Here is a 25,394-nt window from a genome sequence, read left to right on the forward strand (position 1 = left end):
TTGAAAGGGCGGAGATGTCCAGTGCATGAACGGCCTACCCGCCCTTTCCGACGACATGTTCTTAAGGGCTCTTGCAGCCCGCTGTGCGCCGCCGGCATGTAGCGGTCAATAAGAACCGTTAACGACCTGCCATTGAAAGTGCAGAGATGTCCAGTGCATGAACGGCCTCCCCGCCCTTTCCAACGACATGTTCTTAAGGGCTCTTGCAGCCCGCTGTGCGCCGCCGGCATGTAGCGGGCAATAAGAACCGTTAACGACCTGCCATTGAAAGGGCGGAGATGTCCAGGGCATGAACGGCATCCCAGCCCTTTCCATATGCAGACTGCTAAAGGCTCTTATTGTCTGCGGTGTAACTGGTGCGGGGAGCTGGCAATCAGACGACCCAGCTCCCCGCATTCGTTTTACCCCAAAAAAAGAAAGCTTGCAGCCGTATTAAAGCAAATGCGGTAATACCGCGCCGCGTTTATTTTAATGCGACTGCAAGCCTCGTAAAACGGATGCGGGGGGCTGAGCCATCTAATTACCAGCTCCCCACATTCGTGTTACAAAAAAAATCCTTGCAGGCGCATTAAAGCAAAGGCGGTAACACCCTGTTTGCTTTGATGTGCCTAGAAGGTGCGCCTGGAGGCGGGCTGAGGCCGCCCTCTTTATTTTGACAGTTTGCCCTGTCACCCACCAAAGTATTCATTTGCCATGGAAGTTTGAAAGTTAATATAATTGTCGCTCCAAATTCATTATATATGGAATAATGTGTGTATCTCATCCTATTTTCAGTTTTTCTTCAGAAACTATTGCAGTTTCTATTTTAGGTGCTATGTCTCCTGTAGCCTAGATTATTTTATTTCATCTTATTCTGGGTTTTTTTCAGAAACTAGAGCAGTTTCTATTTTAGGTGCTATGTCTCCTGTAGCCTAGATTATTTTATTTCATCTTATTCTGGGTTTTTTTCAGAAACTATTTCATTTTCTATTTTAGGGTTTCTTTTGTTTTGTTTATGCTCTTTAAAGTTCCAGATGGGCATTTCCCTCCAGTAACTTGTAAATATAAAGACAAGAAACCCTTTTTCATGTTACTTTATATTCCTATTGTATTTTTCTATATTGTTGCTGTTCCCTTTCCCATCTTTTTCATTTTACATTTTTCTAATCAACAACATTATAGACACAATATATTCGAACATGACGTTCAACATTTATTTCAATGCGCCCTTAAGCAGGGCTGACTTTTCATCAAGCGGCTCCGTTTGGGCATTTTCGGACTTGGCCCCATGTTTATTTATGGCCGCGGCATTGAGGTGGGGTTTCCTTCCCGGCTTGGGCACCTGTTTCTCCATGCCCAGCTGCTGTTTATTTATGGCCGCGGCCCAGAGGTGGGGTTTTCCTTCCCGGCCTGGGCTCCTGTTTCTCCGTGCCCAGCTGCTGTTTATTTATGGCCGCGGCATTGAGGTGGGTTTCCTTCCCGGCGTGGGCTCCTGTTTCTCCGTGCCCAGCTGCTGTTTATTTATGGCCGCGGCATTGAGGTGGGGTTTTCCTTCCCGGCCTGGGCTCCTGTTTCTCCGTGCCCAGCTGCTGTTTATTTATGGCCGTGGCCCAGAGGTGGGGTTTTCCTTCCCGGCGTGGTCTCCTGTTTCTCCGTGCCCAGCTGCTGTTTATTTATGGCCGCGGCCCAGAGGTGGGGTTTTCCTTCCCGGCGTGGGCTCCTGTTTCTCCGTGCCCAGCTGCTGTTTATTTATGGCCGCGGCCCAGAGGTGGGGTTTTCCTTCCCGGCCTGGGCTCCTGTTTCTCCGTGCCCAGCTGCTGTTTATTTATGGCCGCGGCCCAGAGGTGGGGTTTTCCTTCCCGGCCTGGGCTCCTGTTTCTCCGTGCCCAGCTGCTGTTTATTCATGGCCGCGGCCCAGAGGTGGGGTTTTCCTTCCCGGCCTGGGCTCCTGTTTCTCCGTGCCCAGCTGCTATTTATTTATGGCCGCGGCCCAGAGGTGGGGTTTTCCTTCCCGGCGTGGGCTCCTGTTTCTCCGTGCCCAGCTGCTGTTTATTTATGGCCGCGGCATTGAGGTGGGTTTTCCTTCCCGGCGTGGGCTCCTGTTTCTCTGTGCCCAGCTGCTGTTTATTTATGGCCACGGCCCCGAGGTGGGGTTTTCCTTCCCGGCCTGGGCTCCTGTTTCTCCGTGCCCAGCTGCTGTTTATTTATGGCCGCGGCCCAGAGGTGGGGTTTTCCTTCCCGGCGTGGGCTCCTGTTTCTCCGTGCCCAGCTGCTGTTTATTTATGGCCGCGGCCCCGAGGTGGGGTTTTCCTTCCCGGCGTGGGCTCCTGTTTCTCCGTGCCCAGCTGCTGTTTATTTATGGCCACGGCATTGAGGTGGGTTTTCCTTCCCGGCCTGGGCTCCTGTTTCTCCGTGCCCAGCTGCTGTTTATTTATGGCCGCGGCATTGAGGTGGGGTTTTCCTTCCCGGCGTGGGCTCCTGTTTCTCCGTGCCCAGCTGCTGTTTATTTATGGCCGCGGCATTGAGGTGGGTTTTCCTTCCCGGCCTGGGCTCCTGTTTCTCCGTGCCCAGCTGCTGTTTATTTATGGCCGCGGCATTGAGGTGGGGTTTCCTTCCCAGCGTGGGTTCCTGTTTCTCCGTGCCCAGCTGCTGTTTATTTATGGCCGCGGCATTGAGGTGGGTTTTCCTTCCCGGCCTGGGCTCCTGTTTCTCCGTGCCCAGCTGCTGTTTATTTATGGCCGCGGCATTGAGGTGGGTTTTCCTTCCCGGCCTGGGCTCCTGTTTCTCCGTGCCCAGCTGCTGTTTATTTATGGCCGCGGCATTGAGGTGGGGTTTCCTTCCCGGCGTGGGCTCCTGTTTCTCCTTGCCCAGCTGCTGTTTATTTATGGCCGCGGCATTGAGGTGGGTTTTCCTTCCCGGCCTGGGCTCCTGTTTCTCCGTGCCCAGCTGCTGTTTATTTATGGCCGCAGCATTGAGGTGGGTTTTCCTTCCCGGCCTGGGCTCCTGTTTCTCCGTGCCCAGCTGCTGTTTACTTACGGCCGTGGCCCAGAGGTGGGGTTTTCCTTCCCGGCGTGGGCTCCTGTTTCTCCGTGCCCAGCTGCTGTTTATTTACGGCCGCGGCCCAGTGGTGGGGTTTTCCTTCCCGGCGTGGGCTCCTGTTTCTCTGTGCCCAGCTGCTGTTTATTTATGGCCGCGGCCCAGAGGTGGGGTTTTCCTTCCCGGCGTGGGCTCTTGTTTCTCCGTGCCCAGCTGCTGTTTATTTATGGCCGCGGCCCAGAGGTGGGGTTTTCCTTCCCGGCGTGGGCTCCTGTTTCTCCGTGCCCAGCTGCTGTTTATTTATGGCCGCGGCCCAGAGGTGGGGTTTTCTTTCCCGGCGTGGGCTCGTGTTTCTCCGTGCCCAGCTGCTGTTTATTTATGGCCGCGGCCCTGAGGTGGGGTTGTCCTTCCCGGCGTGGGCTCCTGTTTCTCCGTGCCCAGCTGCTGTTTATTTATGGCCGCGGCCCAGTGGTGGGGTTTTCCTTCCCGGCGTGGGCTCCTGTTTCTCCGTGCCCAGCTGCTGTTTATTTATGGCCGCGGCATTGAGGTGGGGTTTCCTTCCCGGCGTGGGCTCCTGTTTCTCCGTGCCCAGCTCCTGTTTATTTATGGCCGCGGCCCAGAGGTGGGGTTTTCCTTCCCGGCTTGGGCTCGTGTTTCTGCGTGCCCAGCTGCTGTTTATTTATGGCCGCGGCCCAGAGGTGGGGTTTTCCTTCCCGGCGTGGGCTCCTGTTTCTCCGTGCCCAGCTGCTGTTTATTTATGGCCGCTGCCCATAGGTGGGGTTTTCCTTCCCGGCGTGGGCTCCTGTTTCTCCGTGCCCAGCTGCTGTTTATTTATGGCCGCTGCCCATAGGTGGGGTTTTCCTTCCCGGCGTGGGCTCCTGTTTCTGCGTGCCCAGCTGCTGTTTAGCTCCTGAAGGCGGATGGTGCATCATGTTAGTAGTATCCGCCCGCTTGGATACTTGGGAGGTCCTCTGCGGTGCCAGGGTTCAGTACGGATGCAGTGCCAGACGCCAATGTAACTCAGGTAAGACAGCCCTATGCTGAGAGCTGGGGCACCGCGTTTGCGGTAACGGGCAGCAATTGCTAATTTATGCCTGCTTTCAGCCGTTTGCAAGGAAGGGGATCAGTATGGGCCTCTTTAGCTTCGGCTGTCTGCCGCGAGTCCTTAAACTATGTTGGGCATTGTTCCTAAGACGGCATATTGGGCTTTTTCCAACATTTGGGATACTGCTGGCCATCATTTGTTATGCTGCTCTTTTTCCTATTACGCTCGGTAATGTCGCTATCTTCATGGGCGTTACAGCAAATTTACGGCCTTAACCATTTGTTGAAAATGTCGCGTAAATGTCATGAAACACCAAGGAATGCCTTTCATTCTTGTTCTGCAATGCCGTTACTCCCATGAATACGGCAGCAATTACATCGTTTGCGCAATCTGTTGAAGCGCTTGGAAACACTTAGGAATACAATTTGATTAGCATTAGGGTGATCACCATAATACAAGCATGATCGGTTATGAAAACTCAATGCATTGGTGGTACATTGCTTATCTATTTCTTTATTTATTTGTTATTTTTTCACGCTGTTTCAGTTCCTGGTCTGCCTACTACACCATGCCGAATATCATTCTGTCTTGGCAGGACATTTCTTTCCCAGATGCCCTAACGCCATCTGTCGCCTGCAATACAATGTCAAGATTGATTTTTTCTTCGCCCTGTTTATTCTTACTCAGGTGAGCATAATTTTTTGATCCAATGGTCACATTGGGAAGGACTGCAATTCAGTGGTTTTTCACTGGTTTCCGCAGAGGTTTGTAGTCATTCACTACCCCTCCCCGATTATAACATGTTCCTGTTTCTTGTTTTCGGTTTTTTGCAGTTCTACTTGGTAGAGAACTGTCTCTATTGGTCTACATTCACTTCTCAGGATTTATATTCGGGAAAAGGTGACCAGTTTAAAGGTTGAGATAATGGTAAATTGAGAATTTAATTGCTAAACCTTTTTCTCCCGTTAACAAGTATGGAGGATTTTCTGCCAGACTATCTTGGAGGGAGGTGTTCATCCTGTTCGCTATTCACAAGATCATTCTTATCAAAACCACATTTTTAGTTTATTGCGTTAGTAATTTAGTTTTAGTTTTATATTTATTGCATAATTCATTTATGAATTTGTTTGATCGGGTTTTGTGTTTTTCTATTTTATTTGATGTTTTAGGCAAAATTATGGATTCAGTCTGCACAAATCTCTACAGCTGAATGCATTATCGCCCAAGATATGCATTTTTCCACATTATAAATTCCAGTGGCATACATCTTGATGGGAGTGCACCGTCCTGAAGCAGATGGGCATCAATCGTGAAACAGCTTAGATGCTCTGTACCATCGAAACTACTGTTTGTTTCCATGTCAGACCCAGTGTATACAATAGGTCATGACAGTATAGTAGTTGACGTACGGCACCCCCCTCCTCTCTTTTAGTTCCAACTCCAGAAATAATCAACATTGCCTTGTTATTGTGGTTGTTCTTATATCATTAAATGTGGCCGTAACCTCTGACCACCAGCCGGATGATCCCCTTCAACCGGCATGATGTTCAGATTGCTCGGCTACATTAAGCCAGTACTGACTGAATTATCAGTCGTGTTTTTAGATAAGCACTTTGTTTGATTATATATTCTACTTTCTAATTAAATGTTTTCATTTAGATAACGAGCTTGAACATGATTTAATATGTATATTTTAAACAAACAATGAAATACAAATAAAATATTCATGTTTTCTAATTATGTTGCTTTTGGTATGGTTTGATCCGTGGTTCCGAGTTTGGGTGTCCCTCTCCCTGTCCTTTAGCCGGATTCCGCCTTTAACTTGATTTTTCCGCTGACATACTTTGTGTACATTAAAGTGTATATTGGCAGTACCACCCGGGAGCTGAGAATAAGGACAAGAGAACATCTGGCCAACTTAAATAGTCAGGATGCCAAACTACCTTTCACATCACATTGGCAAAAGGAACATCAAATGGCACATCGAAGCGACATAAGATTTGTGGGTTTACAACACATCAAGCCACACACAAGAGGTGGTGACAGACAATTGAAATTACGACAAGCAGAAGCATGTATGATTTGTAGGTTACGATGTGTCCAGCTTGGTCTAAACCAAGAACATGAACTGAATGTATTACTATGATCACACTGGATAATGCTAACTTAAGCAAATTTTGCAATGATGAGGCTTGGTGATGCTACCACATCGCAATAGACAGAGCAGCTAACAAAGGGGTCATGAACTAACCTGACTTAGTAATGTGGCCAGTGACCGTGTGTAACTCTCATCACCTAGTGCACCATAGCAGGTTAGTCCCTTGCTCTGGATAGTGACCAACCTCTGCCATTCTCTATTACCTCACTTACCCGTGTATACCTCTCATATGAGAATATCAACTCAGTGCCTAATTATTACTGGCACACATACTTTAATATATCTCCAGGCACCTCATGACACGAATAATGAACTATGCATGAATAAGGGACTCTAGCTATATGCCTCGGTACGCGTGTAGCCATTACACTTTCATTGGATATTTTTTTCCGTCTGATATTATACTTTTCTACCAATATCAGTACAGTTGCGCACATTGGGGCCCACCTTTAACATGAATTCACTTATTAACACGCACATGTGTTACACTGCTGAGGGTATGCTGCGATCAGAACAGCACCCAGTCACACGATCCGAGCGCGGGTTACAGCTGAACTATTAATTCAACGCCTGCTCGCTTAGTAACATTTTCAGCGGTAACCCAACATAGCTTAGTGGCTTCAGATTACAGCTCGTTTATGCACATTGTTCGCCTAATGACAGTTAAGGCATTTACCCAACATATTACAGAGGTTTTAAACCACAGCTCGACTTTGCATATTACTTCAGCTTTACGACCCATGCGACTTGGAAACAGACGTGTGTGAAAATGCTCAGTACTTCAGGACAATTATATGCATTGGGGCAGTAAAACTTCCTTGTGAATCAGCAAACAGACGAGTGAGGTTCTGAAAGGGTGTTATGTGGGAGCACAGCACAGGGTTGCTAGGCAACCAGTGCTCAACCAGGTCACATGACCAGTGACCATATTTACTTGCTGAGCTGTTATAGGACAGTCCAGACAACACCCACATTCCACAAGGCTGCTACCGGCCAGAAGGCAGTAATCCTTAGTCACCTACGCATTCAAGCAGTTAATGGGTAAGCTTCCGAAGCGTTGTCTGCAAACCGCATTTTACATGGCGTTTCCTGCCTGTTGTTTAAGATACACAGGCTGACACAACCTATGGTCTTCTCTCCTTCTCTCTTTGTTTTATTCTATTATTTAGAATACGAGTTGGCAACTAGACCTCACGACATGATTTGGCAAGTTTAAAATAGGACATCTAGCTGCATTGCAACGACTTCGCGTCACTTATCATGTAAATCCTGTGACTTAGAGGTAAGCGGCAGATCGCTATTCATTCCTATTTAGCATTGGAAAACGGGACTACTGACTCAGATTTATAAGAGCAGGCCGTGTCTGCTTTTACAGATCCAATATACTGCATGGAAGTCTCGCAGAGATTAGATGACAAAACTGCCTAAGAACACACAACCCTTGGCACACAGCCAGCACCACGTGCACTATTTATCAGGTACCCCTCTTGTTTAGACTGTTATTCTCTTTGGGATGTGGATATGCTCACCTACTACCTTTGACTGCACTATAATATTAATGAAAAAGCACAGTTAAGATGGTGCATTTTTTCGCTGACTATTTCTTTTGTTTTTGTTTTCCCTTCCCTTTCCCCTACCCCGCTTTTGTATTCATGCCTCTATATCTTCTATATCTTCATTGGAATTCCATAACCGTTGTTTTTTACCTACAATTATGTTGATGATTTATGTGTTGAAACATGTCCAAACTGTTATGTCTGTTGGTAGCGATACATTTTTTACGCCCTGAAGACGGCCCAGTTAGGGTTGAAACACGTGTTATCATATAAATCCTGTGATTTACAGATCCAAAATACTGCATGGAATTCTCGCAGAGATTAGATGAAAAAACTACCTAACCACACACAACCTTTGGCACACAGCCAGCACCACGTACTCTATCAGCGATACATTTTTTACGCTCTAAAGACGGCCCAGTTAGGGTTGAAACACTTATTGGCGTTTTTGATGATTAAGTTTGGCGATTTTGCTGAATAAGCTTATGGAACATTAAAAACAATTTCTTGGAAATTCTGAGTAGGCTAAGCGTATTTCCAATAATCTCATCTGGAACCTCCTTTGGATGCATGATAGTCTCAATTTATGTTACTGTATGTTTACCAATTTGGTAATTCTCAAGTTGTTAAAGTTCATACTCAATTGCATTACCTGGAATTACTATTAGCTCTGCCACATATTCACATTGATCCAGGTTGGCAGTGCAGATAGTGAGGCATTCCAAACTTCTTACCTCTTTATTTTCATGGCTGGGGCTGGAGGGTGAACCGTGACAGGGCTGGGTCTTCACGTTTCACCCCTGCTGGCCCAATCAACGAGGGGGTGCCGCACCACAGGGTGCGGGCCAACCCACCCAATAAGGGGCTCTGCCGGGTGATGCCGCACCACCCGTGGGTAGGGCCCCTGCACATAAGGGGGCCCAGCAGCAATTATCTATGCAAGCCTCTTGTGACACGGCTTGAACCGCACCCCAAATTGGATGCTTTTGATAAAATGTGTTAGTGTCCATTTTAATGAATATTCAGCAACACTGGTCAAAACTATAAGCCTCATAGTGAAGTAACTCATCAAAATGCCCCCAGGGGCCCCAGATCCATATTGTAATCCATGCCTTTTGTGACACCGTTTGAACAGGCCCCCAGGGGGTTGTTTTTGAGCAAATGTGATAGTGTACATTTTAAAGAATGTTTATTTAGCAATGCTGGTCAAAACTATTAGCCGCATAGTGCAGTAACCCCACAATCAGCCCCCAATGGTCCCCAATGAATAAGGGCCCCAAGCATGGCATGTTGTGTCTCTTGTGCGCTCATGTGTCTGGTGCCACTGGGTTTGATCATTTGCAGTATGTGAGGCCAGAGGCTTGTGCTTGTCCATCTTTTTCTAGCCGGGGAATATGCTACATGGATCGCCCGTTTGGAGGCAGTCTGTCTAGATTCCGAAACCCTGACTGACGTCTTGAACGAAATCAGGATTAATGTTGAGACTTTTGGTGTGTATTAATATGTGTAATTAGATTTTGAATTATAATTTTACTTTTACAATAATGTGTGCTGTTTCTTTTTTTTGTTGCAGTGACAGGCCCGATGACGCTGATACTCAACAGCTTGATGCAGTGTCTTCTGAGGCTGGGAGAGAGGCATCAATCATTGTAGCAGGTAATGACTGCTGTCACTCTAGCTATGTTAGTTAAAGGTCGATCTATGTAAAGCCTGTATGTTTTTTATTTGGTAACAGTTGTTTTCCAAGATTTGAGTCTTTTGTGTAAAATAGTGTTATGCATTTGAAGCATATGGGGGCCGTGTGGACGCTCGATGTAGAGCATGTTGGTAACAGTTTTCTTTGACTTTTTCAGATCCACACGTTGAAGGATCAATGCCATTGGTTGCCCCGTCAGATGCACACGCTGGAGAACCTCATTGGATGTCCCGTTGTTAAAGTGGAAACAACCTCCGGAGATACAAATTGTACGTTTGTATGACTACTAACGAAAAAGCCCTTTTTCCACAGCGCTGCCCGTTAATATTTCAGTGTGTCTTTTTTTAAAACCCTATACTGGTCTGCTCATGTCATTATAGAGTATTGCTTGGACTATTTTTACCAACTAGGTCTCGGCAACACAAGCCCCGGACAACCCCGTTTCAGACACCCTGGTGGCTGAAGTCCTGAACACCATTAACCCCCGCAATCGTAAAAATGATAAACTATTGTTTAACAAGATGACTGGTGCTGAGGGGGTACCCTGGAACGCAAAGGGAGAGTTTGTGTATAACAGGGTGGTTGTCAAAGGTTCAAACATCCACAATTTAGTTCTCAGTATCACCAATCCTCAGGCCTTTGGAAGACACAAAAAACATAGAGGCTGGGATCTGTTCATGCAATCCGCTGCCGATTTGAGCCTCCCTGCTGCTTTAGTGGGAAATATGGGTCATCAGGAACTGCTCGAGACATTCAAAGACTCTGGTGTTAAAACCCTGTCAGACGATGCTGATTCCCTAGATATTACCCTTAAGAAAAGAAAAAAAGGAAAAAAGAAAAACAGAAATGCAAACGCTCAACATGCTTTAGCGTGTAACAGGGTGTGTGTTTTTTTTTTTTTAATTTTAAGAACCCTGTTTAACCCTTGTTATATGTATATATTACACGGCCGTGTAGTTATGGTTAAGTTGCTAATCCCATAGGAAGACCACTTTTTTGGCAGCTTACAACTGTGCTCTCCCTGGAGGAATCCTCACCAAACTTTGCAAGTAAAGTATATGGCCCGCTCTGAATTTATGCGGCAAGTTTGGTGAGGTTGCATGTAGGGGGAAAGTTATAGGGGGGTCCTGAGTTTTTATTTTTATTCCATAGACTGAATGGGCAAAACCTTTGCGCACGGCTACAGCCCGAATGGCTGGATGGATTTGCACCAAATTTGCGGCAAGAGTGGGGGCTTGTTTCAGAAAGCGTGCTTTTGTATGTTTGGTGGAAAATGACCAGTACTTTTGTTTAAATTATTTTAATTAAAATTAGTGATATCTGGCTCCGCACTGCGGACCCATTTCCCTGTTCGCCCCGCAGACAGAATTCTCTTTGGCTTGCAGAACGCTGTGCTGGCAACAAATTTAGGACGTGGCCGGTGGTTGGATGGAGGGAAGCGTGTTTTGCGTCAAAGTTTTTCGGGAAACACTGCCATTGTGTAGCAGAGGACAGTGCGGTGCCGAAAGGGACTGACAAACATAATGTACGGCATGAGGTGGTGGGAAGAGGGGATGGAAAGGGTGGGGGAGAGAGAAGTGGGTCATCTGAGATGGGTGATTATAAGGTGGACAAAGACAGTGGAGCTTGCAGTATTCACACATATTGCGCCAATTCGCCGGTCCCTGCACAGGCGACTAGCATGTGTGGTGAATGTAGGCAGCATTTGTTACGGCACAATAGCTTGTGCTGCAACCTTTTACCGTGCTGACTGGTGGAAGCTGAATAGCAGACGGGAGTGCATAGCAAAACAAATAGTATGCCATGTGGTGGTGGGAGGAAGGCATGGAAAGGGTAGAGGAGTGAGAAGTGATTCATCTGAGATATGTCAATAGGTGGACGAAGACGTTGATGTACCTACAGTATCTGCGCGTACAGCACCAATTCGCGTGTCTCTGCATAGCCGCCTACCGTGTGCACTGAATGCAGGCAGGCTTTGTCACATCATGATAGCTGGTGCAGAGACCTCTTTCTGTGGTGACTGGTGTGAGCTCAATTCCAGAAGGGGAGTCCATTGCACATGACATGCACATTGTAAGATAGCATTTACTGCGGTGTGTTGCATGTGGTAAGGCCATAGGCCATTCGATGCACGGATGGAGGCCTTGCTCCGACAACTATGTGCCGTGGTTACAATTAGGCTTCACATTGTTGGCTTCTGCGTGTGGTTCGTCAACATTGCCTACATTGTTCATTCCATGGGTGTAGCGCTTCTTAGCGCATCCTACACTACTTACACTATGGCTGTAGCTAATGGAGTGAACAGTTCTGCAGTGTGTGCACTGGGTACAGTGTTGGAATACTGTCAGTACAGAAGAGGGTATGGTTGAAGTTGTGCATGAATACTGCAGTGTGTGAAGTGGATGCAATAGTTAAGTAGTGTGTTCATAGAAGTGGATAAGGGCAAACTGCATAGCGCAGAGGATTGCGTAGTGTACATTGCGCAGACTGTTGACTATTGTACTGCACTATGAGCTGTTGCTTTTGTGTACTGAATAGAGTGATGGGAGCAGGGACAGTGTTGCAAAAAATGTTTGGTTTGGTTGGCAGTAACACCATACTATGGGAATGAAAGTGGGTATGGTTGCCGGAGGCTGTGGTATGTTTGTAGATTCTGCTAACTGTTGCATGTTTCCATACATTGGCTGCCTGCTATTATGGTGTGGCGGTTGGGTAGCAGTGGTGGTGGCTGTGGTATGTGTGTGGAGTGTGGTGCTTGGGCACATGTTGTCATGTATGGCTGCACTACGTTCTGGTGGGTGTGCACAGGACCTAGACTATTGGGTGCATGGCCAAAGTCTAGGCCTTGCCCCACACCCACCGCAGCAATGCTGTTTAGACTGCATCTGTCAGAGGGTGCTCACCTTTACAGAATGGTTGTGAAGCACATTTTAGACTTGCTACAGCACCAGAAGTCAGCTGACATGCATATAGTGTTGGTTGGTTCAGTTGGCAGTAACACCATTGTATGTGAATGAAAGTGGGTAGGGGTGCCAGAGGCTGTGTTAAGTTTGTAGATTCTGTGAAACGGTGCATCTTTCTATGCATAGCTGTATAACAGTGTGAAGGTTGGGTAGGCGTGCCGGTGGCTGTGGTACATGTGTGGATTGTAGTAGTTTGAGTCATATTGCCATGCATGGCTGGATTATGTTGCGGTGGGTGTGGCCAAGGCCTAGACTATTGGGTGCATTGCCAAAGGCGGTAGGCCGTAGGGCATGCACCCAAAAGCCAAGGCCTTCACTACACCCACTGCAGCAATGCAGTTTTGACTGCATCTCTCAGAGGGTGGTCACCTTTACAGAATGGTTGAGGAGCACATTTTACTCTTGATAGAGCACCAGAAGTGCGCTGACATGCACATATTGTTGGTTCTATGGGTGTGGTCATTGTGCGAACATACTACGGTATTCGGTGTATGGCTGGAGATTGTGCAGTCAAAGGTCTTGCAGTGTGCCCACTGGGTGCAGTGTTGGAACACTGTCTGTATAGAAGAGGGTAGGGATGAAGTGAATATTGTATGTGCTCGGATATTCTGGTTTGTGTAGCTTCCTGGGAGTAGGCCCAATGTTGTGAAGATTGTGTGGTTTGATTGCCAGTGACATAATACTTTGTGAATGGAAGTGGGTAGGGGTGATGGAGGCAGTTGTATGTTTGTGGAATGTGGGTACAAGTGCTGCTGCCTAATTTACGTTTGTGGATTGTGGCTTCTGGCCACATGTTCACATGCATGTCTACATTATGTTGTGCTGGGTGTGGGCAAGCAGTAGACTCTTGTGTGCATTGTCAAAGGCATGATGGGTGCCGCTCTGGATGATTTTGGATGCTGAAATCGTGGATTATTTTGCAGACCTTTGTACCGAATGTGTTTTGGGAGAACACGCGACGTGTACTCAGAGTGTTGAACGGTAAATATGCAGTGCTGTACAGAAATGATAGTGTTGGATTCAGAGTTCTTGCCTTTGATTCATGCATGTGTGAATATTTCACAGTACTCAATGAGGGACTGCTGGAAGAATAACAGTGCAGAATGGAGAAGGGTTGTGTCGGCTTTACAGGGGTGTAGCCCTCACTGTAGCTGGATATGCGCATGCGCCACATCCTGCCATTCTTCCCATGGTGGGCATGCAAATGCAATTGTGGGGATTATGGAATCACGTGTGAAGGGTGTGGTTCACAGAAAGGGGTGGTACTACTTTTTCCTATACTCTCTGTGTAATGAGGTTGGTAGAGATGGACAGACGCACAGTGCTGATCGTGGGTGATACATTTGTGCAAGATCTGCACAGGTATGCCGTGCAAAGAGGCGTTGCTGCTAATTTCGGGTTGGAAGGAGTGGACGCTTTGTGGGCCAGTCTCTATGAGTGCAGTTTCGGCGGGATGGTTTGCCTTTGCAGATATGTGGCCTCTATTGTTACTGTTGAAGTTGTGGTGGTGCATTATGAAAGTTTACATTTGGGTTACATGTCATGTGGACGTTTGCTCCGTCACCTGAAGAAGTTGATGAATGCAGTGATGTGGATTTTTCCCACTGCCAAGGTCGTTTTCTCAACCATTTCACCGTGAGGAGCATGGGACCATGCCGGTGTAATTTGTCCCCAGCCAGAGCTCGGAAGGTGTCTTATAAACAGAAGCATGTCTGCATTTATGTCCACTGATGGGATGTTCTCCACGCACTATGAGAGCATGCAGTTGCAATAAATACAGTGCTTCAAGGCAAATGGCATTTCTTTGAACGCCATTGGCAATACCAGTTTCTTTTACACTGTGCAAGATTGTGGACTATAATTCAGTAGAAATTGAAGGAGGAGGAGCAAACAGAAAGTTATACAAAGAAAAAAACAAAAAGGTTGTTGACAAACACGTAACAAAAAAAACATGTAAAAAAAATCTTTTCAGAGGGACCACTAAAGACCCATTCCCCTACCCTGCTTGACACTTTACCCCACGCACCCCCCTTCCTTTGTAGCACGAAAACTCTGCGGATCAGGATTACACATGCCACATCCGGACATTTTCAGGATGGGAGCCATGGAAATGGAACTGTGGAGTGAAATACATTGCTCAATAAGGTTTGTGGTTGTGGTATGTATGCAAATACTGTGGCAGAAGTCTCTTTGTACTTAGAAGTGCAGATGGCTATGGTGGAACTGTGAAAGGTAAGGGGCAGGCATCCTGTTTGATACATGAACTGTATGTACTTGTTTGAAGTTGGTAGCATGCATTCAGTGCTGCTTTTGGGCAATAATGTTTGAATATGTGTAGTAAGTGGAGTACGGGGGAAAACCCTGTGAAGTGTACAAGGTAAGTGGCAGGCATCCTGTTGTCATGAATGCAATGTGTGTTTGATATCATATGATATGGCATTCATAATGCACCTATACACAAGTTTTGCAAGGCGCAACGAGGCAAGGGAGGGGGTACAGAGGGGAGACAGAGATAACAAACCTACCTGGCCAGGTGTCACTCGCAACAGCTGAATGCATGGATAGGGGCAGGGGGAAGTCCAGTACATGAGAAGAAAAACAAATGACAATAAGTAAAAATGTGTCCTGATTGTGCCAAGTGGAAGGATAAGTGCAGACATCAGGTGGTGGTGGAACTGTTAGGGATACAGAACTATTGTGGATGGGTTGCAGAGGGCGGAGAGAAGAATCGGGCACATTAAAAAAGAGCCTGTTGCAATAGTGCAGCCCAGAGAGAAGCACAGCTGTGCACACAGTGACCTTTTGGAAACTTGCTTTAGGTTGGTAAGATACATTCACTACTGCTTTTGGTGGCATATTTTTACGATTTATGTAGGAAATGGATTAGTGGGGAAAACTAATCATAGCATTGTCAGAAGGAAAGCAGAGTTCCTGTTTTCATATTACAATGTAAGATATGGGTATATGAAAACGCTGCAAGCACATAGAATTGAAGTTCCACTTGATGGTAGGGGATGGGAAAAAACAGTATGCTTTCTAAGAACGTAACGTAATCTCAGTGCCACATATCGTGCGCAGAGGCACTTATAACAGAGTTGTAAACATATTGCCGGAAAGGTTTGCATACCTCCATTTTGTGGTGATGGGTGCTCATGTGGATGAATGTGGATGCTAAAATCTTGCAATCGTTTACTGAACTTTCTACTGGACGTGCTTTCTAATGACAGGACACTTGCAGGCTGATTTTATAATGGTACATATGAAGTGTTGTGCAGAACTGACAGTGTTAGATGCTAACATCTAGAATGGCACTGGAGGATGACTGTGTGACTGTTTATCTGTACCCAATGAGGTAGGGGTGGACAGAAAATAGTAGAAAGGGAAGGACTGCTCCTGCTTTCCTGTGGTACGGCCCTCGCAGTACTTTGGGAAGCGCACGTGCCACATTGTGCGCTCTGCACCATGCGGCCCAATTGAAATTTTATTGTGGGGATTATCCAATCAGATACTGCGGGTGTGGTTCACTGAAAGGGACGGTCATACAGTGTTACATTACTCTGCATAGTGAGGGTGGCTGACAAGGCGAAACACATCGTCTTGATTTTGGGTGATGCTTTTGTGATAGATCTACACAAGTATGCCATGGAAAGACACTTTGATGGCAATTTCGGTTTGGAAGGAGTGGGCGCTTTGTGGAAAGCGGTCTATGACTGCAGTTTCGTCAATATGCATGCACTTTGCAGAGAGCTGGCCACTTTTGCGACTGTCGATGTTGTCGTCGTGCACTACGGCACTATGCATATGGGTTACGTCGCTTGTTTACATTTGTTTCGTCGACTCAGTAAGTTGTTGAATGCAGTGTGGCGCCTTTTTCCCACTGGAAGTCAAAGACCAAGTGGGACGCAAGATCACACAGCCGCTCTCTTAGAAGACCCAATCACGGTATAGAAGTAGTGTAAACTCTCCAAAGCTTGATGAATTCCAAAGTAAAATGTTTACATATTCAAAAATGATGATAATCATAGAAGTTCAGTGATTTTTCAAAAAGCCTCTTATCAACAAATGATTTTGTAAAAGAATTATGCATCTCTTGATATGAGGCGTCACTAATATCTTCTTAGTGAGGAAGAAAAAAGCCACTAGCATTTTACATCAGACCAGAACATTTTTGCCAATGCATTTCGGATTTACAAATCCTTCATCGGGTAAATGCTTTCTGCATCTCTTGTCACCGCCAACCTCATTATAAACAGACCTCTCATTGCTCTTTCTCTTTCTGTTTTATATTCTATGTATCAATCAATCTCGACTTCTTCTACCACTACAATGATTGGTATGTTATTTACATTTTTTATGCAAATGTGCATTTTGATACACTGTCTTTTGGATGTTATGAAATCGTACATGTTAATTGCAGACTTGCCCCGATGAAGGATTTGTAAATCCGAAATGCATTGGCAAAAATGTTCTGGTCTGATGTAAAATGCTAGTGGATTTTTCTTCCTCCCTAAGAAGATATTAGTGATGCCTCATATCAAGAGACGAATTATTCTTTTACAAAATCATTTGTTGATAAAAGGCTTTTGGAAAAATCACTGAACTTCTATAATTATCATCATTTTTGAATATGTAAACATTTTACTTTGGAATTCATCAAGCTTTGGAGAGTTTACATTACTTCTATACCCTGATAGGGTCTTCTAAGAGAGCGGCTGTGTGACCTTGCATCCCACATGTTCTTTGGCTTCTTGTGTATTTTGAATTTGGGTGTCTCCTTATTCGTCACAGTCTGCTCCTTTTTATAATTTGTTGACAAGGAATTTTCAAGGAAATGAACTTTTTCACAGAAACGAATATTTGAGAAACGTGAACATCTCGCAGTGGTGCCCACTCTTTTTGTTTTCTGCCTTTTTCCTACTGCCCAGGTGCTTTTCTCATCAATAACACCAAGAAGAGTATGGGACAATGCTAATGTATGTTGTTCTGAGCCAGACGCTGGGAGGTGTCTCATCAACAGAAGCCTGTCTGATTGTCCGCTCGTGGGATGTTTTTCTGCAACAATGTCCTCATTAGTTGTGGAAATGCAGAGTTTTTCCATACAAATGAAATTTCGTTGTCGCCCATTGGCAATGCTGTTTTGTTTGCCAATCTACAGAATGCGTTGAAGAGTTTACTGTAGCAATGTGACCACAAAAACACACAAAATTGACTAAAAACTGGAAAAAAAGTTGTTTCACTAGACGCACCTAAAACAGAAAATTATTTTAAAAAGGCTCTTTTCAAAGCTGCCCTTAAAAACAAACTCTCCTATCCTAGTTGCAATTTATTCCCCCACGCCCGTACGCAGCACAAAATCCACATCCAGGGATTTTGATAATGGCCATGGAAATGGGACTATGCAGGCTGAGGTATTGTGCAATACCTTTTCTGGGTGTGGTATGGACGGAGAGGACTGGTATACAGAACTGATACTGTTACATGGAGAGCTCTTCTATGTGATTGGTGGATGCGTGTGGAACTTTCTAACAGTACATAGTGACGGCATGCTGGAAAGATGAAGTGGAATGGGAACAATATTTGCTCCTGCTTTAGTGGGGCGCGGCCCTCACGGTTCTTTGGGAAGCACACGTGCCACATTCTGCGCTTCTCACCATGCTAGCCAATGGAAATGGGACTGCGGGGATTATCAATCAGGTACTGTGGGTGTGGTTCATGGAAAGGGGCGGTCATACTGTTGTATATTACTCTGCGTAGTGAGGCTGTCTGACATGGTGAAACGCATTGACTTGGCTTTGGGTGATGCCTTTGTGATAGATCTGCACAAGTATGCCCTGGAAAGACACTTTGATGGCAATTTCGGTTTCGAAGGAGTGGACACATTGTGGTGTGCTGTGTATGACCGCAGTTTTGCTGATGTGTATGCACTTTGCAGAGACCTGGAAAATTTTCGTACTGTCGATGTTCTCGTCATGCACTACGGTGGTATGCATATGTTTTACCTGGCTTGTTTAGGTTTCCTCCGTCGACTGAAGAGGTTGCTAAATGTCGTAAAATGGCTTTTTCGCACTGCCAAAGTGCTTTGCTCATCCATAACACTAAGAAGAGTATGGGACAATGGTCATGGAGGTTGTTCCGAGCAAGAGTTTGGAAGGTGTCTCTTGAACAGAAGCATGTATACTTTTTTGTCCGCTTGTGGGATGTTCTTCTGCAACAATGAACTCATTAGTTGTGGAAATGCAGAGTTTTTCCGAGCAAATGGCATCTTGTTGTCGCCCATTGGTAATGTTGTTTTGTTTGCCTTTACTGTAACAATGTGAGCACAAGAAAAAACAAAAGCATGTTTCACTAGAAGCACCTGCAATATAAAATAAAAAAGGCTCTTTTCAGAGCCGCCCTTACACACAAATCCCCCTACCCTGGTTGCAATTTATACCCCCACACCCGCAAGGAGCACAAAATCCACATTCGGGTATTTGGAGGATGGCCATGGAAATGGGACTGTGAAGGCTGAGGAATTGCGCAATACCATTTCTGGGTGTGGTGTGTACATAGAGGACTGGTGTGCAGAACTGATACTGTTACATAGAGAGCTCTTCAATGTGATTGGTGGATGTGTGTGGAACCTTCTAACAGCAACCAATGACGGCGTGCTGGAAAGAAGGAAGAGGAAAGGGAAGAAGGAATGTTTCTGCTTCATTGGGAAACGGCCCTCGCCGTACTTGGAGAAAACGCATGTGCCACATACTACTGTTTTCAGTATGCTACCCATGGGAATGGGACAGTGGGGACTATCGAAAAAGAGGGTGTGGTTCATCGGAAGGGCCGTTAATACTTTTCTCCATTACTCTGCGTAGCGAGCCGGACTGACATGGTTGCCATTGCTTGCAAAGGCAGTGTAGCACAGCACGTTCGGTCCGACATCAATTACAGGGCAAACCTATGTGGCCTGTTAGTGTGCTCTGAAAAGCTACAAACACATTGCAGAGCAGCTCCGGGGTGCAGCCTTTTATAGCGCGGCTATGGAGAACTTGCACCCGGAAAACAGGCCTACATTGTTCAAAAACATACATACATGTGCAAAGGCACATTCTGGTGTGTTTGCAAGTGTGTACCTTCTGAAACACACTGTACATTGCACAACACTGTACTTTTCTGCTGTCCAAGGGTCCAGATAGTGCCCCGGAATAAGGGCCCAGGGGTAGCGTGGGTACGTTCACCTTGTGATGGCGCCACTGTTCTCTCTTGGGACGGCTGTTTTGGGTAGAATACATTGTGCGCATGAGCATAAGTGTCCGATGCACACAGTTGCCACTTGTCTGCTGAATAATAGTGCAACACATGTGCGCCGGCCATTTTGGGAGACGCTGGTTGTTTACAAGGTGTAGCAGGTGGGATGTTTATCTGTATAGCTACCTGTAGGACGTGGGTGGGCGCCTCAAGCTAAATAAAGTTTGGTCGCATATGCTGCACAGTGGCGGTGTTACCAGGACACACAGGAACACATACACATGCGCCTACTAGCACAACAAACAAACGTCTGCTCCCACATGTAATTATAGGTGGTGCACAACATGCGGACATGAGGATTGTGCTGGCGTGGTGTTAGGGAGAATCCTCTTATAAGGCTGATTTCCCAAACCTAGTGAGATCCCCAGCAGCTTTGCTGGATTTTTGATGTTTGTTTTTTTCTCCTGCTAAGAGTGAGACTGTTTTCTTCCCACTCTTAAGCATGATTTGAAGTATGTCTTGACTGTTTGTGTGCTTATGGGGGGCTATGGGGTCTTTCACTCCATAGGGTATCATCTGTTTTTGTATGTGTGTTACACAGCACCCTCAGTGCAGTAACACAAGGGTGTCATAGTGACCCCCAAACATAGACTCCATACCCTGGGACTGACTACTGTCTCCCAGGGCATGTAAAGTCACCATTGGCTTTATTAGTCCTAAATTGTGAACAGAACCAGTACAAACCATCATATTGTGGAAGTACTGGAAGGGGTTAATTAGATTACCCCTGGGTCTGTCTTCAAGGGGGCACTGTCCAGTCCCCCCTTGTCAAGTTTCTGGCTGGTGGCAGTGGTTATCACTCGGAATATTCCACCAGAATATTTCCTATTGGATTTTCCCATTCATTTTAAATGCACCACTTTTTGGTGCAATGTTAAAGATACCGCCGGTTTATTTATTTAATATCAAATCACCGGTTGGGTCTTTTTGCCAGAACTCGGTTCCAAAATGGCGTTTGTGTCTGTCTCTGTAACTCTGACCCAGGTCGAGCCCTTTGTTCCACTATTTTGCCGGACTTCTCCACAGAAGCCCTCCAAATGGTGCCACTTTGTCTGGGGTCCACAGGATGTGTGGGAGGGGGCATAGGCACCCTGGAATGTGTTGCCTCGGCAACTCAAGTCGCACTCTATTCTGAGTAACAGCTAGGCTGTTGAATGGGGGGTTTTCTGCATAAAAGCAGGGCTTTGGGGACTGGACCTTCAGAAGTCGCCACAGGACCTAAAGAATCTGAAGAGGGGAGAAGCTGAGCCATCTGCAACGACGACACCACCGGTGGAGCCCTGCTGCAACGACCTCACCACTTTCCCGACGACAAGCGAAGATCTTCTGCTGAAAGAGTCTTCTTCCTTTGAGCTGGTGGGACCAACCAGTTCGCCATTCGCCTTCCAGGACGTCTCTTGGTTGAATCACCCATCCCAAGCACCCCGGCGGCCGGATAGCCAAGCTTCACCACTGTGACCGCGAATAAAATGAACACACCTTTTAACCGAAGAACTCCGCGGCTGGTTTCATCCCTGGGCAGTGCACGACTCCTCGACAAGATCATCTCTTCCCCTGGTTGAAACAATGAACTGCACCCGCTGCAAGGAACAACTGCCACCGCTGGAGCTTCCTCACTTTTCAAGGTACTGTGTTCCGGCTGGCCTCCCTTTCTACGGATTGCTAAAGGTGACCCTAAAATCCTGGGCTTTCCAACTGGGTTGGCCCCAGACCTTCTAACTTTACCTCTCGTATTGAACCAACTTCTTTTGAACATTTCGCAAAGACTTTTAGTGCCGTTTTAACTGTGTGATCTTGGACACATTCCGCCTTGCTCTCTTCAAAGTGGGCCTGGCCTGTGAACGTTGACTCTACAGTAGACTCTGCCTTCACTAACTTGCTGTGATCTCCTAAAAGTGTTGGTAACTGTTTTATATTCGTGACCTGCCTTTTTCTCTCCCTTTAGTTTAATTATTGTAGTGCCATCTAAGTTACGCGCTCACATCTGTTTTGACAAATAGTGGTGTTTTAACCTAGACTTGTCTAATAATTACTAAGGGAGGTGTGTATACTTGGTTGATTGTGTTTTTGAACTTGCTTTGCCATATAGTGCTAGTGTAATTTGTAAAGTGTGTGTCAAATAAATAATTATATACTTTTGACACCAAAGCTCTGGTCAGTGTTTGCTTGTTCTACTGTGTTTCAGCCCTATTGTGAATGCTCTATATACTGCCCTACTCACCTTGAGAGAAGTCTGACTGCTCAGCCACAGCTACCAGGTAAATCTGGGTGGTGCGGACTGCTACCAAGTGGCTTTACTGCTTACTTCTGTAGTCCTAATCTTTTTGCAGTGTTCCCTAAGGGAACTGCACAGGATTCTGCCTAACACGTGGTACGGATGCCTCGATTGTAATTGCAGATAGACCCGGCAGGTGCAGTGTCTGTAGGACACCCAAACTTTCATAAATTGCAGTCATTCCTACGAGGACTGTGAGCCGCAGTGTCAGAACGGCATTTCAAAAAACAAACAATACCACATTTACACTCAGCAACAATTTAAATATCAACGTTTACTTCCACACATTCATACACAGCATTAGGAAAGGGAAGGGTGAGCAGTAGTGGATACTTATTGTAGGATTTGGGGATTTCCACACATTGGTTGTGAGGGGAGGGGACGAAGAGATTGAGGTATCACCGTACCATCTCTCATCCCACAGATTTTGAGGGGATGGCGGGCTGTGACATGGGGAAGGGGTACACGTGCAGGTCTGACGGTCCTGTTTTTTTAGTCCATAATATACCCTTGTACGCAATCTTTTAAGGCGGCACAATTGTACACCAAATCTTCCATTTTGGCTTCCAGGCTGTCCATTTTGCTATTTACAGAGTTGATTTCCTTTCCTATGCCCGTATACTGTTGTGGAAGGGGTGTCGCTTGTGCTGCCTTGCTTTGCCTTGCTTTCCTTTCCAATATGTTCTCTTACGGAAAAGAAAATGTATGAGGTGTACATGAAGCACTACATATTACACAATTTACGTTTCACAATTCTGTGAGCACCAATAGGGTTAGTATTGTAAGTCATTGCAGCAGGACTTATCTCCCTTTCTGCACAGACAGAGCATAATAGAGCTAGGCTCTATGTAAAAATCAACTATGCCCGCCCTGAAACCCTGTTGTATATCCTTCGGGAAGGCTTGGAGGGGGGTAAACGGATTCCCTGAACACATTCCAGGAGTTAAATGATCAACTCTTTGATAGAATCGGATGGTCTCCCAAATGGGAATATGGGGAAGGGGCTGTGTTAAAATCTCTCAAGGATTCGATAGAGAAGTGGGACTGAGTTGCCAGCCACTATAAGGTAGCTACTATGAGTTCTCTGTCTACGTTTGCCAAGATGCCTTTCTCATATAAAAAGCCTCAAAACTGAAAATTGATGCCGTCTCAGGCCAATCATATAATATTTCTGGATATTAGACTTAGCTGCTTGAATGTATTAGGGATACGAGGAGCCTGGTCTGGTGTTCCAGTTGAGAGATGGAATTGCAGACTCTGTCTAGATGATACAGTGGTGGAAACTGCTAGGCATGTACTCACCTGCTGTCCGATGATGAGATCGACCTATGACAAATATTTTGCCAAATTTGAATATTATCAGGTATATATTGAAAGTGAAATCTTCTGGCTGAGGTGCCTCTCTGGGATGAATACAAGTTTGGTCATTGCTATTTCCCAGATTTGTAAGGTGGTTAATGAACACCTGCGAACATTTGAAGAGGAGGTCAAATTGCTGATGGATCGAGATACCTAGCCTAGAAGTAAAGATGCTAATGGTCACTATGTTTTCTTATTTGACCTGGCTGGTAGGTTGGTTATTGTATGTCTGACAATTGGGCATTATGCCCTATGTTATTATATATACCACATGTTTCGATATTGCTTGTGTAACTCGTGCCTAAGGAACCTGCGATGTAAGTTTGCTGTGCTCCTTGTATCTTATGTCCTTTGACCTGTGTCCTTTATCTTAATTCTTTTTGATTAGTTATAATTTCTAGCCCTGGCCTGGCCTTCTTGTTTCTTTTTATGTGTGTTTGTCTTATTTCATGTAATTAAGTTTACTCTCTTTTAAAATGTTACTGTAATGTGTTGTCATCTTTGATTCCCTGGGTGTTAGTCTTAGTAGTGCAAAGTGGTGGCGCGAGTTATGGTTGCTTAGGTTACAATAACTGACGAATTTGTAATGTTTTTTGGTTTTACTTGTAACCATAAGATGGATAGGTTGTTATTAGTGCAAAGTAAGTGTAATGTTCCTTTCAAGTACTTGTTGCACTGAATTTGATAGGTTTTTCTTAGGGGAACTGAAACATACTGTCCCTTCAACAACGTTTTTTGTCAGTGAATTACATAGCTTTGTAGTAGTGCAACTTAACCATAACATCCCATAACAACGTTTTTTGTCAGTGAATATATATATTCAATAATATAATTGCAAGCGGAAAAATAATTGCTGCTATGTTTTTGTTAACAAATTAAGCACTTTCTTACACATTATGCACTTTATTAAGGAAACAGCAAATGTTGCTGTTATGGTTCTGATGCACTAAGCACTTTACAATCCTAATGAAAACAAGAACAGTATTGTTCACCTTCTTTAAATGCATTAAGCACTTTATGATCACAATGCCGGAAAAAACTGCTGCTTTGGTTTTATTTACGAGCAAAGCACTACTCAAGTGTTATATGTTTTCATTGGATCCACAATAATTATTGTGGTCATGTCTCTGATGTATTTTAGCAACTTACAAAAAATTGCCCCTTTTTGTAAAATTGTATTTTCTACACAGGAAAATAGCCTCTGAAACATGGCTAATCATATTTGCTAGTGAAAAACATGCCATAACTAAGCTCACACAAGCGTACCACTATTGGTTTAGAAAATGGCTTAAAATGGCCGCCATGGTATTCGTGTGTAAAATAACAAACAGAATGCATTGAACGTGGGGAAAAGAGGAAATAGACATAGGACAATTGTGGAGTGGAAACCATAGAGACTAAAAATGTGAACAAGTATATGTATCACCTTGGTGTTTGAAACATTTGTAAGTGAACAAGCAGCGAGCACGCTTCGAAACGCGTCATACTGGGCGTTCTCCTTTTTATAATCCTTTTTAATGGTTTAATAACAAAATTAATTTTGACATTGCGAGAGGAAACAACCGAGTCAGGCTGGTTCAGGCTGATTCTTGAAGTTTCAGCACAGCACAGACGTGCGGATCGATTGGAGTGCAGATCCTTCTTTGGGGCGCCGGAAGTCCGGCTGTTGTCCCCCTTTTTCAAATATATATATATGTTTATGTAAATGTTTTTTATAAGTACAACCAGCCAGATTGATTAAAGAAAGGCGCTGTTTGTAATAAAATAAGTTTTCATGTAAATGCTTTTATATGTATACCACTTCAAACTGTATAAACAAAGGATCTGCTTGTAATAAAATACACTGATTATTTATACCAACCAAACATTTTTGCATCTAATTATTTCAAGAATGTATATCACAACATTTAGTATTTTAAAATATTAATTAGAAATTAGACAAGTAAGAAAAGAGGCCATTGTTTAAAAGTAGAATGTTTTTCTTTTATTTAGACATGTACACACTGCTAGTGTTTAGTAACAAGCGTACATTTCTGACTA

General features: G+C 45.2%; 1 long non-coding RNA gene across 1 annotated transcript; it reads left to right on the plus strand.

The window, feature by feature from the left end:
• The first annotated feature begins 7,178 nt into the window (after positions 1 to 7,178).
• On the plus strand, positions 7,179 to 25,165 carry LOC138498544 (uncharacterized). The gene is made up of 6 exons (XR_011278735.1): positions 7,179 to 7,259; positions 7,388 to 7,500; positions 7,594 to 7,696; positions 9,348 to 9,430; positions 9,628 to 9,739; positions 17,359 to 25,165. It is a non-coding gene; the product is annotated as an uncharacterized lncRNA (long non-coding RNA).
• The last annotated feature ends 229 nt before the right edge of the window (positions 25,166 to 25,394 follow it).

This window comes from Ambystoma mexicanum, chromosome 5q (genome assembly GCF_040938575.1).
Source record: "Ambystoma mexicanum isolate Mex_15411 chromosome 5q, UKY_AmexF1_1, whole genome shotgun sequence".
Taxonomy (NCBI): domain Eukaryota; kingdom Metazoa; phylum Chordata; class Amphibia; order Caudata; family Ambystomatidae; genus Ambystoma; species Ambystoma mexicanum.